The 15,597-nt window shown below is 44.9% G+C and overlaps 1 long non-coding RNA gene across 7 annotated transcripts in view; it reads right to left on the reverse strand.

Moving 5' to 3' along the window:
- Positions 1-15,597, reverse strand: part of LOC140626304 (uncharacterized) — a 106,847-nt gene that overhangs the window by 78,982 nt on the left and 12,268 nt on the right. For 2 of the 7 annotated variants that reach the window (XR_012025498.1, XR_012025497.1), the window contains exon 1: positions 1,832-2,109. The exons of the other annotated variants lie outside the window; for them this stretch is intronic. This is a non-coding gene — a long non-coding RNA (uncharacterized lncRNA). Of the gene's footprint in view, positions 1-1,831; positions 2,110-15,597 lie in introns of those variants that run through there. 7 annotated transcript variants of the gene reach the window in all.

Raw genomic sequence — 15,597 nt, forward strand, 5'->3', positions numbered from 1 at the left:
TCACTATTCTCTTTTTGAAGAGGATTTGCTGATGTGTGAGTAAGACTGGCCAATTCTCAACAGTTCCTTGTGTTCTGTGAACTCAGGGCAGCAGCCCCTTAACCTTCACAGCACATTAGACCCACCTAGGGAGCCTGAGCAAGGTCCTTATGGTCCCACCTTCCAGAGATCCAGATTAGTCTGGGATGGGCCTCAGAATTTTTAAAAAGTCCCCCAGGCATTTCCATCATTGCTTTCAGGTACCCTTCCCATGGGTCATATGTTTGCATTTTAACAGGTGTTCTTGTTCAATAATTGACCTTAATTGTGGGAATTTCAACCACCGATTTTAATGGTGAGAAAATATCTGTGGACAGACAAATCATTTGTTCTTCCAATAACAGAATGAGGTCATTTTAGTGCTTTGTGAGGTCATCCTTGCCTGAAAGTACTGAGACATAGGCTATCATGTCAGTTCCCTTATTTAGAACAGAGACATTTACTCATTTTCCAAGAATGCACTGAGTTGTGCTCTAGCTCTCACCCTATATACAACACCTGTAATCCTCAAAGGACAGGAAATAGTCTTTCCGTTGCTGGAGGTGCTTTAACAGAAGGAGAATGTCTGGATGGAAGTGCGCCTTCTGCCACCAGTTCTCCAGGGACCATGACCCAGGAGGACAGTCCCGAGATCAGGTGCTTGAAAATCATCAAGATATTGGCCTATGTAGGCCTGGTAGTGTTGACAGGGAGGCAAGAGGCTGAGATCTGAGGAAACTGGAGAATGGTGTTCCAAAGAAAGGTGGTTTTGAAAAATCATATGGAATTTGAAAAAGCAAAACAAGCAAAGATGAAATGTGGCCCTACTGGCCTCTTTGACCAAGTGTAGGACACATGAGCACTAAGTCCCAAACAAGTCCCTGAACAAGGACTTTATTTAGAATGCATAGCACTCACTGCTGTAACTGCCTGCTGACAACTGTCTCTTCGGCTGACCATATTTCTTGTAAGGCCACCTTATGTGCCCCAGAGTCTCCAGGATCTAGCACAGTGCCTACCACACGGCAACATCACAGGAGGACAGGGTCTTTGCAGAATCGCTGCTCTATTCTAGCCCCTGGCACATAGAGGGGTCCAGCAAGTATTTGAGGAACGAGTATCAGGGCACTGAGGTCTCAAAAGTCAAGTTCTCACTATCCAGAGACATGCCCTACCCTCTAACACTTCTGATTATTTCATTTACGCAGATGGATGCAGCTTCAGCAGGAGAGAGAATGGAAAGGATGGGAGGTGGTTGCTGTGCGAGGCAGGGATGGTGAGTCATCTTCGACCTTGACCTTCCCTTTTCCCCTGAAGACAGTCTAGGCTCCGACAGCCTGGCCACCTTGTTTCCTGCCCACCACTGAGATCTGAGAGTCTGGAATCTAAGCTGCCTTTCCATAAAGTGGTGTTTCTGTACAAGATGACTGAAGAGTCCTTGTTGACGGCTCCTCCGTCTTACATTTCAACTGCTTCCCACGCAATGCTGCCCTGATGCTCTCAGCCTTGCCCTCAAGTGACTCTGCAAGCTGTCTTTTTCCAAATGAGGACCCAGCACATTTCTGCCACCGGCAGGTACCCTCAGGCCAGGACAGTGCATCCTAAATAAAATCAAAACAGCTCAGCTGATATTTTGGAAACTGATTAGCAACCTGATGTTCTTGTTCAGCTCAGCTCTTACGCTGATACCTATTCATATCAATCAACCAGCAGCTATGGAATATCAATTGCGAGTTCAGGACTCTGCTAGGTCCAAAGAAAGCAGAAAAGCATTTTACTGGTGGTCCACACCAGGAAGCATTCTCTCCCTTACCTGGGGAGGCCGGGTAATGCCGAGGACAGCAGCCAGGTGCTTCACTGTGCAGCGTAGGTGCTGAAGGTAAAAGCAGCTGAAGGACAGGGAGATGACTGGGAACAGCGGCAGGTGGAGGAGGAGGATTGGGACTTGAGCAAAGGAAGCACTGAGAGGGGGGATTGTGGGGTGTGAGGATGACATGGACACAAAGCACAGAGACAGGAAAGGCATTGTCTCGGGGACCTCTGGGAGGCCGGCCTGCCTGCACAGCAGGTGTGTGCTGGGACAACTGGTCAACAGGGTTACCCAGCTGGGCGAGGCCAGCTGACTGTGGGTGTGCAAAGCCTTGATGTACGAAGCAAGGCGGGTAATTCAGACTGGTCAGGAAGCAGAATAGGAGCAACCAGAGGTCACAGGGACACTAACCAGAGAGGAGTCGGGCAGGCATTAGGAGCCGCCGGCCTGGCCTGGCCTGGGGTAGCAGGATGGGGATGGAAAAGAAAGGACAACTCCAAGGTAAAAATGGCAGGATCTGGTGCAAAGGATGGAGAAAAGAGAGGCTCTAGGTAAGAGAGATTAAAACGTTTTGACTCTTCTGGGTCAAAAGTTTAGGGCAAATTCTTGTGACCTAAAAATTAGATGAAGAGTTATTTTCTTCCTTTAAAAAAAATATTTAAAAAATATTTTTCTTATTTTGAAAAATTGTGCTAAAAATACATAACATAAAATTTACTGTTTTAGCCATTAAGTATACAGTCCAGTGGCATCAAGTATAGTCACGATGTTGTAGAACCATCACCTCCACGCATCACCAGAACCTTTTCATCTTTCCAAATGTACCTCTCTACCTATTAATCACTAACTTCCCACCCCTTCTCCCCAAGCCCCTGGCAACCACCCTTCTAACTTTCTGTCTCTGTGAATTTGATTACCCTGGGAACCTCATATGAAGGGAACTATCCAGTATTAGTCTTTTTCTGTCTGGCTTAGTTCACTTAGGCCAATGTCTTCACATTGTAGCACGTGTCACAACGCCCTTTCTTCTTAAAGCTGAATCATATTCCATTGTGCGTCTAGAACGCGTTTTCTTTGTCCATTCAACCCCTGATTGACATTTGGGTTGCTTCCACCTCTTGGCTATCGTGAAGAGTGCTGCTATAACCCTGGGCATACAAATATAGCTGTTCGAGTCCCTGTTCCCAATTTCTCTCCCCTCATGCTTTACTGTAAGCGAACCAAATCATTTCTTCAGCAGTTTGGCTAGGAATCTCTTCAGCAAAATATCCAATTTTATTGCTTGCGAGTTTTACCTTCCACAGAACGCAAGAACACAGCTGAGCCCAGGATCATCTTTCCTCCAGTTTCCAATAACACATTCCTCATTCCTGTCCGTATTTCTGCCCACATTCTGTCCATGGTGATATACACATCCTCTAAGATGACAGAGTCTCTCTCTCCAGCTCTTCTCCTTCCTTCCTGACACCTCACCAGATTCACCATAACATCCTCACCTTTAACATTCACCTTTAACATCCATCTACCAACAGTCATGCCTGGCAACCTAGGCTGTTTTCTGTTACGCATCTTGAGACTCCTCCAGCCCCTCCCCATTACCCAGTTTCGAGGCCACTCCAGTCCTGGGGAATTTGTTGCAGCAGTACACCAATTCTTGGTACCAAAATCTGTATTAGTCTGCTCTGGCTACCATACTAAATGCCATAGACTATGTGGCTTAAGCAATAGAAATGTTATTTCCTTACAGGTCTGGAGGCTACAAGTCCAAGATCAAGGTGCTGGCAAATTCAGCTCCTGGCAAGGGCTCTCTTCCTGACTTGTGAACAGCCACCTTCTTGCTACATCCTCATGTGGCCTCTTCTCTGCACACATGTGGAGAGAGAGAAAGAGATCTGGTGTCTCTTCCTCTTATAGGGACACCAGTTCTGTCACATTTCATATTAGGGTCCTACCTTATGACCCCATTTAGCTTTAATTATCTTCTTAAATACCCCATCTCCAAACACAGTCACACTGGGGGTTGGGGCTTCAGCATAGGAAACTCGTCCCGCAACTAAGTCCATAACAGCATATATCTGTTTAGATGACATCGTGGAAGGAGCGTGGACTTCATTCAGGTCAACTTCTGCTCTCATCCTGGCCCTTCTTCCAGGAGGAAGCCATTTAACCACAATAGGTCTCAGTTTTGTTGTGGGAGGGGAAATGTAACTTTATCCTAGAGTATAAAGGGATAAATCCCATCGTGAACGTGGAGGCATGTTAGTACCCTGCACACCTAAGGAATCCCTAGTCACGGCTTTCCAAGATCCCATAAGTCTAACGGTCGAACAGCCAAAGTCCATCTCTATCCTCGTCCCTGGGGACACACCCTTCACAATGACCTCTTGCCTGATGCTGAGTTCAAAAAGGGCGGCATCCTCTTTTGTGTACTCTGTTTTTGGTTTTGTTTTTAAGATTTTATTTATTCCAGAGAGAGGGAGAGAGAGAGAGAGAATATGAGCGGGGAAGGGGAGGAGCGGGGAGGGAGAAGCAGACTCCCCACTGAGCAGGGAACCCAATGCATGGCTCAACCCCAGGGTCCCAGGACATGACCTGAGCCAAAGGCAGACGCTCAATGACTGAGCCACCCAGGCGTCCCCTGGGGACACGGTTTTAGAACAGAGACCAAGGAGAGCAAATACTGTGTTGTAAAGGAGTCTCGGCAGTGTTCAGTCTCAGCATGGCCTGGCTGGGTCATGGGGCCTGCCTGGGGCATTCGGGGAGGGCGACCTAGCTCAGAGTACCTGAGGCTTTGGCTATCAGTCACTGGGCTCTCGTGTTCTTAATTTTCTAGGTTCTCAGTCACCCTGCTAACACTCTCTGGTGTGGGGATTTGTTGTCTAGGGACATGGAACCATAATATCGGTTGGTAGTAAGCACTGTTTAATAATTAAACCACAAACTAACATCCCGTGGATTCTCCGTATTCCCAGAAACGAGCATAGAGCCTTCCACTAGGTGAAGGCTTGATGAGTGAATTCCCGCACACACGCACACAACACAGCATTGCTAAGGAAGCATTGCTAGATTTCATGCCTCAAGCATCATACCGTGAATTAGAAAGCAAACAGAAAACTGCCACACATCAACCCCAACAAGACAAATCCTTAAGATAATCAAACCAATAAATAGTTGCAAGCAGATTCACCTATGTTTACACGCACCTCACCTCTCTATGCTCTAAGAGTACTTCGGTCATTCCGTCATTTAGGATTTCCCATGGAGTATTAGAGTCACTAATTCTGTTTTGTCTCTCCCATTAAACAGCAAACTCCTGAGGGCCAAAGTCCCTCTTAATCTCTGCTGCCATAGCCTGGTCCACCATCTCCCACATCAGTGGGGTTGTGTGTAGGACGGACAACTCAGCAGATATACGGGAGGGGTGCTATCAAGCTCCCGGAGCTGGATATGCCAGCCGTGACTTCCTTTTCTCATTTCTTTCCCCTGTATCCCATCACTAAAGGAACCAAAGTGGCACCATGTGATTTATTTTGGTCTCTGTGTCTGCAAACGCATACATTAGCTGGGTTTTTAAAAAAGAGGTGGCTATTCAAAAGACTGGAATTAGATATTATTTTGGATGCTCACAGAGCTAATTATGGGATTAGAAAAAAAATGCCCTTATCCCGAACAAGAATTGTGATGCTTCCTATTTTTTTACTGTAAAACATGAAGTAAACATAATTCACCGTCATTTTTAATGTCCTGGAACGTTTCAGAGACCCACTTAAGATAAATGATTTTCAAATGCATGATCAGTCTGGTTTGAAAGCCTCTATGGAATTAATGTTCTATAATATATTCAAATCATTTTAAATCCGGGCCCCGCTTTGATATTTGTTTTTCTTTGCCATCATTGATAGAAGTACAAGTTCACATAAATAGGACATTGCCAATGGGATGTGTTCTGCGCCCGCCATTAATGCCAGTGCTCATTTTCTAGCTCAACCCCGATGAGTAGAGAAGTTGCAAGACAAGCCCCTGGAGATGTTTATTGTGAAGTAGTCAGGCAGGGAGGAGGTGGAGGAGTGCAAAAGTGTGTGCGTGTGTGTGCATGTTCAGCTTCAGATACTCATAGATACATACAGAGGAAAGACTTTGAAATCTGTCAGGTATAACAGAAAAGAGTTTTTAAAATAGATATTCATGGTTAAAACTCAGAACAAGTGAAAACGTTGATTTAACAATTTGTGTATTAAAAAATCATTCTCCTACCTCTTATTTAGTGGTTGCTGATATGTCTCTCCAGCGTTCCTTTGTACACATGGAGATATATTTTATTTCCTCCCAGAAAGGATGGTTATAAAGGAGAAGCGCTAGTTGCAGATGACATTTATTAGGTATTTATAACATGCTCTAAGTGTTCATTTAATCCTTAAATTAATTCTAAGGGATAAGTATTATTATCATCCCTATTTTATTGATGTGGAAACTGAGGCAAGTACAAACTGAATGAAGCACCTTGCCCAAGTGAGTAGAGAGGCAGGATTTGAACCAGGCGGGGTTGAGATCCTAACCTCTCCCCTCTTTCCATTCAGGCAGAGAGAAAAATCTGCAGAGTTTCTGTTCTCTCCAAGAGAAGAAACCATTTCAGAGTCAAATAAACCATTGATCCTCAGGTATTAGAAGAGAGGCCATTGAGGTCCCTGTAATATGAGCGTACGGGAGCAACGACTGTCCCCCAGCCAGAGAGCCACAGAGGGGTCATCACTGCCACAGGTAGTCTCTATATCTGTGTAGGAGACCTATGTTCCTTTTGAGGCATGTCCAAGGTGTGGTAGAAACAGAGATCAACCTGGTCAGTCCTTCTGTCTACTCCAAGATGAAGTCCAAGCCCACGGGAGCATCAGGACTCAGCTAGCAGTGACTCTGTAACCAGCACGTAGGGCAGTCTCTCACATATGAGATGCTGAATGAATGAATGCCCAGAATGAGAAATGGAATAATTCACTAATCCATTAGAAGAATGAGTGACAACCATTATGGGCAAGATGCTGGGCTGGAGTGATGAGAATACAGGGGTGCGTAGAACATGTTTCTGTCTCCAGGTGTCTACAATTTAGAGAAGAGCAAGGGTAGGCACTCAGGATGCTGTGATGTGGCATTACAAATGTTGTGGTGATGGTACGTACACATGGAGGAACGAAGGATGGCCATTGTGTCTGCAGGAGGTCGCAGGTATGTAGTTGGGAAACAAATTCCCCCCAGATGATTCATCAGAAGGTGTGGGTAGGATTAAGGGAAACAACTTGGGGTTGTGGTGTAATAAAAAAAATGTATTTTCTGGCACGGATCTTCTAAAATGCTTGGCTTTTCCTGAGTGATGGGCATATCTTTCGTTATTCACAATGAACCTTTTGTGACCATACCTGAGTTTATGCTAATGAGGCAACTACTGGTGGGTCCCTAAACATCTTTAAGATGGTGGTGGTCCACAGAGAAACCACCATGTGACTAGAGGACTAGCACTTACAACCCCACTCTCTGACCTCTAAGGAGAGAGTTTGGAGGTTGAGTTCAACCATCAATGGCCAATCAATCATGTCGAGGTAATGAAACCTCCACAAAAACTCTGAACAACAAGGTTTGGGGGAGCATCCTGGTTGGTGAGCGTAGTGGTGTGCTGGGAGGCTGATGCCCCTCAACTCCTTGGGAACACAACTGCTCGCACTCAGGGCCTCTGCAGACCTGGTCCTACACATCTCTTCCATTAGGCTGTTTCTGGGTTGTATACTTCATAATTAAACTTTAATTGTAAGTATAGTGCTTTCCTGAGTTCTGTGAGTCATTTTAGGAAGTTATCAAATCTGAAGATGCATTCTGGGGACCCCTGAATTTGTAGCCAAGCTGGAGAGAAGTATGGGTCACCTGGAGACCTGGGACCTGCAACCGGCATCTGAAGCGGGGGTTGTCTTGTGGGGCTGAGTCCCTTAGTCGGCGCTAACTCTGGGCAGTTAGTGTCAAGATTGAACTGAATTATGGGACATCGAGTTGGTGTCAGAAAAACGGAGAATTATTGAAAGGATGGAAGAGAGAAGGTGTCCACCCCAGACCTGGACAAACAAGAAATAGGAGTGGAAACCAGGGAAAGAGAAGGCATGAGGAGAGACCATGCAGGCAGGAGAAGTCACTGTGTGCGGGGCTGGGCTGAAGATTTTGAAGGAGTAGGGGATTTTCCCACCTACCAGTGAGTAGCAGCCAAAGACCCCAGCAGTGGGCAACACACTTAAAAACTAAGAGAAAGATCTGCCCTACGACCCAGCAATTGCACTGCTGGGGATTTACCCCAAAGATACAGATGCAGTAAAACACTGGGACACCTGCACCCCGATGTTTCTAGCAGCAATGTCCACAATAGCCAGACTGTGGAAGGAGCCTCGGTGTCCATCGAAAGATGAATGGATAAAGAAGACGTGGTCTATGTATACAATGGGATATCCCTCAACCATTAGAAACAACAAATACCCACCATTTGCTTCTATGTGGATGGACCTGGAGGGTATGATGCTGAGTGAATAAGTCAATCAGAGAAGGACAAACATTATATTGTCTCATTCATTTGGTGAATATAGAAATAGTGAAAGGGAATAAAGGGGAAGGAGAAAAAAATGAGTGGGAAATATCAGAAAGGGAGACAGAACGTGAAAGACTCCTAAGTCTGGGAAATGAACTAGGGGTGGTGGAAGGGGAGGAGGGCGGGGGTGGGGGTGAATGGGTGACGGGCACTGAGGTGGGCACTTGATGGAATGAGCACTGGGTATTATTCTATATGTTGACAAATTGAACACCAATAAAAAATAAATTTATATAAAAAAAAACTAAGAGAAGATTAAGAAATAAAAAGTGTGGGACTCCAGGTGGCTCTGCAGTTTAGCGCCAGCCTTCGGCCCAGGACATGATCCTGAGGTCCCGGGATCGAGTCCCACATCGGGCTCCCTGCATGGGGCCTGCTTCTCCCTCTGCCTGTGTCTCTGCCTGTTTCTGTGTGTGTCTTATGGATAGATAAATAAAATCTTTAAAGAAGAAAAAAAAAGAAATAAAAAGTGTAAGACTTACCTTTATATCTATTGAGAAGAACTTACCAGCCTTTTTTGAGAAGAAGATCAAATAAGACCGCCTCTGTGCAGTAACTATTGTAAAGAGACATCGTTGTACTAACAATTCAGAAAATAGTTAAGAAAACCACAGTCAAGTTCACCCAAAACACTGTATCAACTCTTCTCAACCGACTCCTATTGTTTGCAAAATACTGAGTTAGCACAATTTCATTTCTTAAATAATATCTAAAAAGCACCAACAATAGAAGAAGATTGACAAATTGGACTACATCAAAATTTAATACTTCCATCTAACAAAAGGCCCCATAAGTGAAGTTAAAGCCAATACGGACAAGGAAATCAGCCGGAGCCTGGGAGAAGGTACTCACAACGCACGTGAGCGATCGGGGATTAGTACCCAGGGTACTAAGTCATCGCTCTTAAGAATGAACAGTTGGGAAGGAACCAAGTCTTCACCAGTAGTGAAATGAATGTATGAATTGTAATACATTTATAGAAATAATACTAAAATAGGGGCACCTGGGTGGCTCAGTGATTGAGCATCTGCCTTCGGCTCAGGCCGTGATCCCGGGGTCCTGAGATCAAGTTCTGCATCGGGGTCCCCTCGAGGAGCCTCCTCCTTCCTCTGCCTGTGTCTCTGCCCCTCTCTCTCTGTGTCTCTCATGAATGAATAAACAAAAATAATTTTTAAGAAAAGAAAGAATACTAAAATAGCCGTTCAAAATAAATCTACTAGATCTTCAAGTGTCAACCGGGACAAATTTGGAAAACATAGAATTGAGTAAAAATGTAAGGTGCAGAAAGCTTATAAAGTGTTACTTACCTAAAATCCAAACACCACTAAATATTGATTATTCACATATTTTACATACGTAAAAGCATGGATGGAAGAGAGAGACCAGGATCAGAAGAGGGGGCTGCTGAGGGCAGGATAAGGGGAAGATGAAGGAGGGTGTGAAAGGAGTTTCAAAGGTTCCTCTAAAAAACATCAAGCCGAGGCACGTGGGTGGCTCAATCACTTACGTGTCTGCCTTCAGCTCAGGTCGTGATCCCAGGGTCCTGGGACAGAGCCCCACGTCAGCTCTCTGCTCAGCAGGGAGCCTGCTTCTCCCTCTCCCTCTGCCTGCTGCTCCCCCTGCCTGTGCTCTATCAAATAAATATGTAAACTTTACAAAATAAAACACATGAAACGGTTACGTTCACATTTGTAAAGTCTGGATGGTACATGCTTATATCACTCTCTGTACTTTTCTGTGTGTTTGAAACATTTCAGAGAGAGAGAAAGGCTCTTCCAGGCATCTGAAGCAAAGCTACCCTGAGCCCTCTTTGAGGTCCAGCCACCCCAGGCTACTTGCTGGTTGGTCCCTACACGGCCTGTGTACACCTCTTCTCCTCCCCTTGAGACACAATGTGGGGGTGCCCAGCAGCGATCACTAGCAGCTTCTTAAAAAGGCAGATTTCAGGTGCAACCCAGACCTGAAGATTCAGAATCTGCATTTTAACAAGCCTCAGGTTATTCCTAATGTACAGACTTTAGTCTGAGCAGCCTCCATGAAACTGCTCCTGCTGCCTCCATACCTCCTGCCCACCGTCCCCGGTTCTGGCCAACTCCGAAAACTCTGATCTGGATATACTTCAACAGTCACCTGTCCTAAGGTTTCTCTGAACCCCTGTCTAGGTCGAGAGTTGTCTGTGTATGCAATACATCTATTTTTCTCAAAACAAACAGCCTTATCCTCATTTGCTAACTGGAGTATGGATTCTTTGGGGCAGTCGTTCTTATCACAATATATGGTGAATGACATGAACTCAAAGAAAGTTATATGAATCAACTAGAATCACATTTGTTGACACCTTGCTCAAAGAGTTCATCAGGGAATAGATGGTTCTAAAGCGCTTTAATATATGTAATCACATCCAACCCCCTTTTTAAGTTCTAAATCTAAAATAAATTTACTTATAAAGTTTCAGCATTTAAGAAAATGTGCCTGCTTAAAATTTCGTAGCAAAGTGCTATGTGTGTGTTTTAATGGCACACCTTAGTAAATTGGTGTAAAAAAGTTCTCCACTTCAGAAACTCTTAGTCTTTCCAGAAGTCTGGGCCCCATTTAAAGCCTGATGAAAAATGTGGATCTTCCCCCCACACACACACACACACACAAACACAATAATTTAATTTAATTCCAGTATCTACAAACTCTAAGTCAAGTCTAAAAGATGGTGCAGGCCTTGCCTTGCATTGTTCTAGAGTTTTCCACAATGTCCTGGAAACAAAAATGTGTCTGTGACCATATGACACCTTTCACAGCAACCTCATTTCTCTTGCTACGGAAACAATCCCAGCAACCCACTGAAAATCATGAACACTTTAAAAACTTTTACCATCACTGGCTAAAAAAGTGTTGTTGTTTTTAAAAAAAAAAAGATTTATTTATTTGAGAGAGTGTGCACACGCACATGCACGTGAGTGGGGCCAGGGGCGAGGGAGAGGGAGAGAATCTCAAGCAGACTCCCAACTCAACAGGGAGTCTGAGGTCATGACCTGAGCCAAAACCAAGAGTTGGATGCTCAACTGACTGAGCCCCCCAGGTACCCCTAATAAAGTGTTTTAAATTCGGATTAATCCCACAGTTCCTACCTATGAGTCTAGAAGACAGGAAGTCAGCACTAGAATCAACACATTTGGGGCAGTCACAAAGAAGACACATGGGCCCAAGCAAGGAGTGAGTCCTGTCCTCAGTTGCCTGATCCAAACAGTATTTTATCAAGCAGCTTCCCCACCACCCCTTAAGGTCCTTGGTAGCAATCAGAAAAGCACCCTTTGGGAATCTTTTAGTCTGTTTACAAGCACCCTCTAAGTACTACATGGTGTAAGCATAAAAAACATGTAATGCCCAAAGGAATCAAGAGATGGGAGGAGCCATCTGCCTAAGACTCCGGTGATGTAAGAAGTCCTGATCCTAAGGTTTAACTCCTCCAGGTTGGTGCTTATTTGCCTCAAAGAAGAGTGCAATGCCCACGCCTCTCGGTGAGTGGCCCTCAAGCCCTTGGGGAAGAACACCACCTTCCAGAAGTACTCACTTCCCCTGACATTGAGTCTTTGTAGTAGAATAACAGTACTAATATAATAATGAGCATTTGCATTGTGTTTAGCTTTGCAAAGCTCTTTCACTTTGTGTCGGTCTAGCATTTTAATTCTGTTGCCAGAAAGAAAGAGGACCCTCTTTCTCCACCGAGGCCCTGGGCCCCCCTAACAAGCCGTTAGAGGAACCCCCAACCTGTGTAGCTCTAGATTAGTGCTGAGTCATGGGAGCCTGGGCTGTTTGTGGCCTTGTTTGTGTGGAGCTCTCAGATATTTGTGAAATGATTCCCTGGGGACATAAGTCAGCTCTTCCTAGAATCAGAGTGAGGTCAGAGGTTGATTGAAAAAGAGAAATTTTTAAAAGAGCAGAAATTTCAAGCAGGGCAGAATTCAGGAAAGAGGGTAGCCTTTTCAGAAGAACAACCTTTCTCTCTGGGACTCATATAATTAAAAAATCTGGAAATAAAGTGAAACTTTGAATGAGTAACATTTCATTTTGGATTTTGATTTATTGTAAGTATTGCATTGATGTTTTAAAAATAAGCCAACTTCATCAAAATAATAGAGGTAAACGATGGTGGCGGAACTTGCTTTCACGTGTGGCCAGTTAACTAAATTCGTTGACACTAACGGAAGAGTCCATGCTGTCCTTTGTGGGTTAGCTGGTTTCACCCTGTGTTATCCATCCCTCCACTCGCTATTCACTGAGCCCCTACCAGGCACAGAATATGAAGGATACACAGTTGGGTCTTCAGAGATTTTGAAGTCTCTGGGAGGAAGCCTATTTTAATTCATGTAAGCTATTTATTTTCAGAGAGATAACGTAGGAGAATCATCAGAGGTAAATGAAAATCCATCATTTCTGCTAAAGGGGAACATGAATGATTGTATATCAATGGTTTGGCTATTGATCAAGAGGTATTCGACACAAATTCAGTTTCCAGGGAGGCAAGCATCAAGGATGTCTTACTGGGAATCCGAAGAACTGAGCCCTAGTCCCTGGCTGACGTCTGATGGACTCTTTGATTTAGGTCAAAGGATTCCATTTCTCTGGGGCCTCAGTTTCCTCTCCCAGAAGAGGAGGCTTCAGGTAGGTGACGAGAGGTTCCATTTACCTTCCTTATCTGTTATCATTCAACAACTGTATTTCCTGCTTGAGAAAGGGAGCAGTCATATTTTGTTATCCTGCAAGCAAACCAGGTGTGGTGCATTAGCAAATCAGTAACAAGCCCAACCCGGAACAAGCTGCTCCTTCCCCTCTTATATTTTGATCAGCCACCAATGGTGGCCACCTACAGGCAGCTCTTGAAACAAATGAAAAGAATGTCCTCCTTGCCCTGGGCAAAAGTGCAAGTGGCTCTTTGCAAAGCTACATAGAGGCCTTAATTAGCGTGAGTTCACACTTGGGTCTACAGCAGAACAGCATCTCTTAGCAACAGAGAACTTGAAACAGTGAAGCTCAATGCCAGTGTAGACACTTCCAGAAGGGAGTGAGGAATCAAAGTTGAAGGGGAAAATGAGAGCCATCTGATGGAGTCCAGAAACCGTGGTAGCTGGAAGAGGAAGGGGGGCCACCTGAATCATTTTCCCTAAATGGCCTAAGTAGCTGATCAGCATGCTACCCGGAACCAAAGATCCCTATCAAACTACGGATAAAGGTGAGTTGCTGTTGAAACTTGCCAGCTCACCATCAGCGAGCTTGCACACCCTGGGATTTCATTAGGTGGGAATGAATGTGAACCCATCACATGTTTACTCCTTTGAGAAGGGAAACATAAAAAAGGAAGAGAGAGTGCAGAGGGAGAGGACTTTGTATGCTAACCTTTCATCTTCCCTCAGTTAGAAAGCAAGGCCCATCCGATTAAAGGCAAATATCAAACATGCCTTTATATGGAGGACACATGGGCAAGGAAAGATTTAAATTCTTCACCAATTCCTCCTGGGGCTCAGACACTCCTCACTCTCGTTAAATGAAAATGTGAATGATAAACACTCGGCAAAGATCAAAAAGGGGTGGTATTGTATAGTGGAGACGGAGAAGAAAGCAAGCTCTGGAGCAGCTAGCCAGAGCCTGATCTCAAATTGCCTTGTCACAGGGTGAGGGTTTCTCTCCCGAAAAGCTTTTGTGTGCCTCAGAAGAAAATCATTACCGTCAGAGCCACCGTAAGGACAACAAAAGACATTCTTCCTCTTTATTTTACACTCATACATCATTTTTAGCCTCAAATACTATTTTTCAGTTTAATAGGTAAACTTGGTTTCAATTGACTTTTAGCTACTTTTTCTTAAAGTCGAGAGCGTAAAAAAAAAAAAAAATCACAAGAGAGACTATTCAAAAGGTTGTGCCACAGACTCCAAATGCAATTTCCAGAAGGGAGGGCCAACAAACGTTTGAACAATGGCTGCACTTTTTTATAAGACTATTGTCCTCCGTTGAAGAGGAGAGAGATTCGTATGTACACATTCAGGCCTGCTCGTTGGAAAATATCTATTTTTCTACGTCAAAGTCTCATCTGATGCAAGGCATTTTTAAATGAATGAGGTGGGGGGAAAGGGCAAAAACAAAAAATAGGATCATTGGTCGTGGAATTTAGTTTCTCCTTTCTTGGATCTTTCCAGTAGGAAGCATCCCCCAGGATCTCGAGATGTATGCTCGAGGACTCAAACCAGCTCTGGCTCCAGCCGAGGTGGTGAATCCCCAAGGCCTGGTGAGAAAGGTGAGGGATTGAGGTGCTTCACCTGTGCTTCTGGTTAGTTCTGTTTGCAACAGTGGGATTTTCTGAGCATCTCACACAATGAAGACAGAGAGGGAGACACAGAATTTTGTATCCTAGAGTCTTTTCAGTGGGAGAATGTTCAGAATGTTTCTGAACCTAAACAAAAGGGAATCAGGCAAATGTATAAGAAACTCTCATTGGATAGAGTTCTGTTTTGTTGACTGGCTAAAGGTTAATGCCGAAATCACCCCCTTGACTAGGTAAACAATTCCAGGAGAGCTCAAAGGGCTCAGAGATGTCTCCCGGGTGGGCAGTGGGTGACCGTAACGGCCTGAGGATCTATCTGTAAGTGGACATTTTCCTGTAGGGAAGCACTTTGGGGTTTCCCAAGGCCACTGGTGTTAGAGCAGAGAGGAAGCTGGTTCCAGAAGCAAGGGCACTCACAGGGGCCAAGGAAGCCCAGTAGGTGTGACTTGCTGCTGGGAGGATGCGGAGAGAGAGGGGCAGCAGCCTTCTGGCTGGGGATGAGCCCTGTGAGATCTGGACATTCATCCAATTGAATCACAGAGACCTGGGGGTGGGGGAGCTCCCTCCTACCAAAGTTTGGGGCGGGGGCCTGTAGTGGACTAGGATCCTGAGCTCTGCCACAGGGCTGCTCTGAATTTCGGGCCTGAGTCCTGGTTCTGCTACTGTGTGAACGTGGGCAACTTACCTAACATCTTTAAAACTAGCCCTCCTCATTCCCAAATGGCCCAGTGGTGTGCACCTTCATAGACGTGCTGGGTCCTTTAAGTGAGGGAACACACGTATGGTAGCTACGATCATTATTCAGGTTATTGGGAATGGCTCAGATTTCTGGTTCTGTCAAAGATG

Source organism: Canis lupus, chromosome 37 (assembly GCF_048164855.1).
Source record: "Canis lupus baileyi chromosome 37, mCanLup2.hap1, whole genome shotgun sequence".
Classification (NCBI taxonomy): Eukaryota; Metazoa; Chordata; class Mammalia; order Carnivora; family Canidae; genus Canis; species Canis lupus.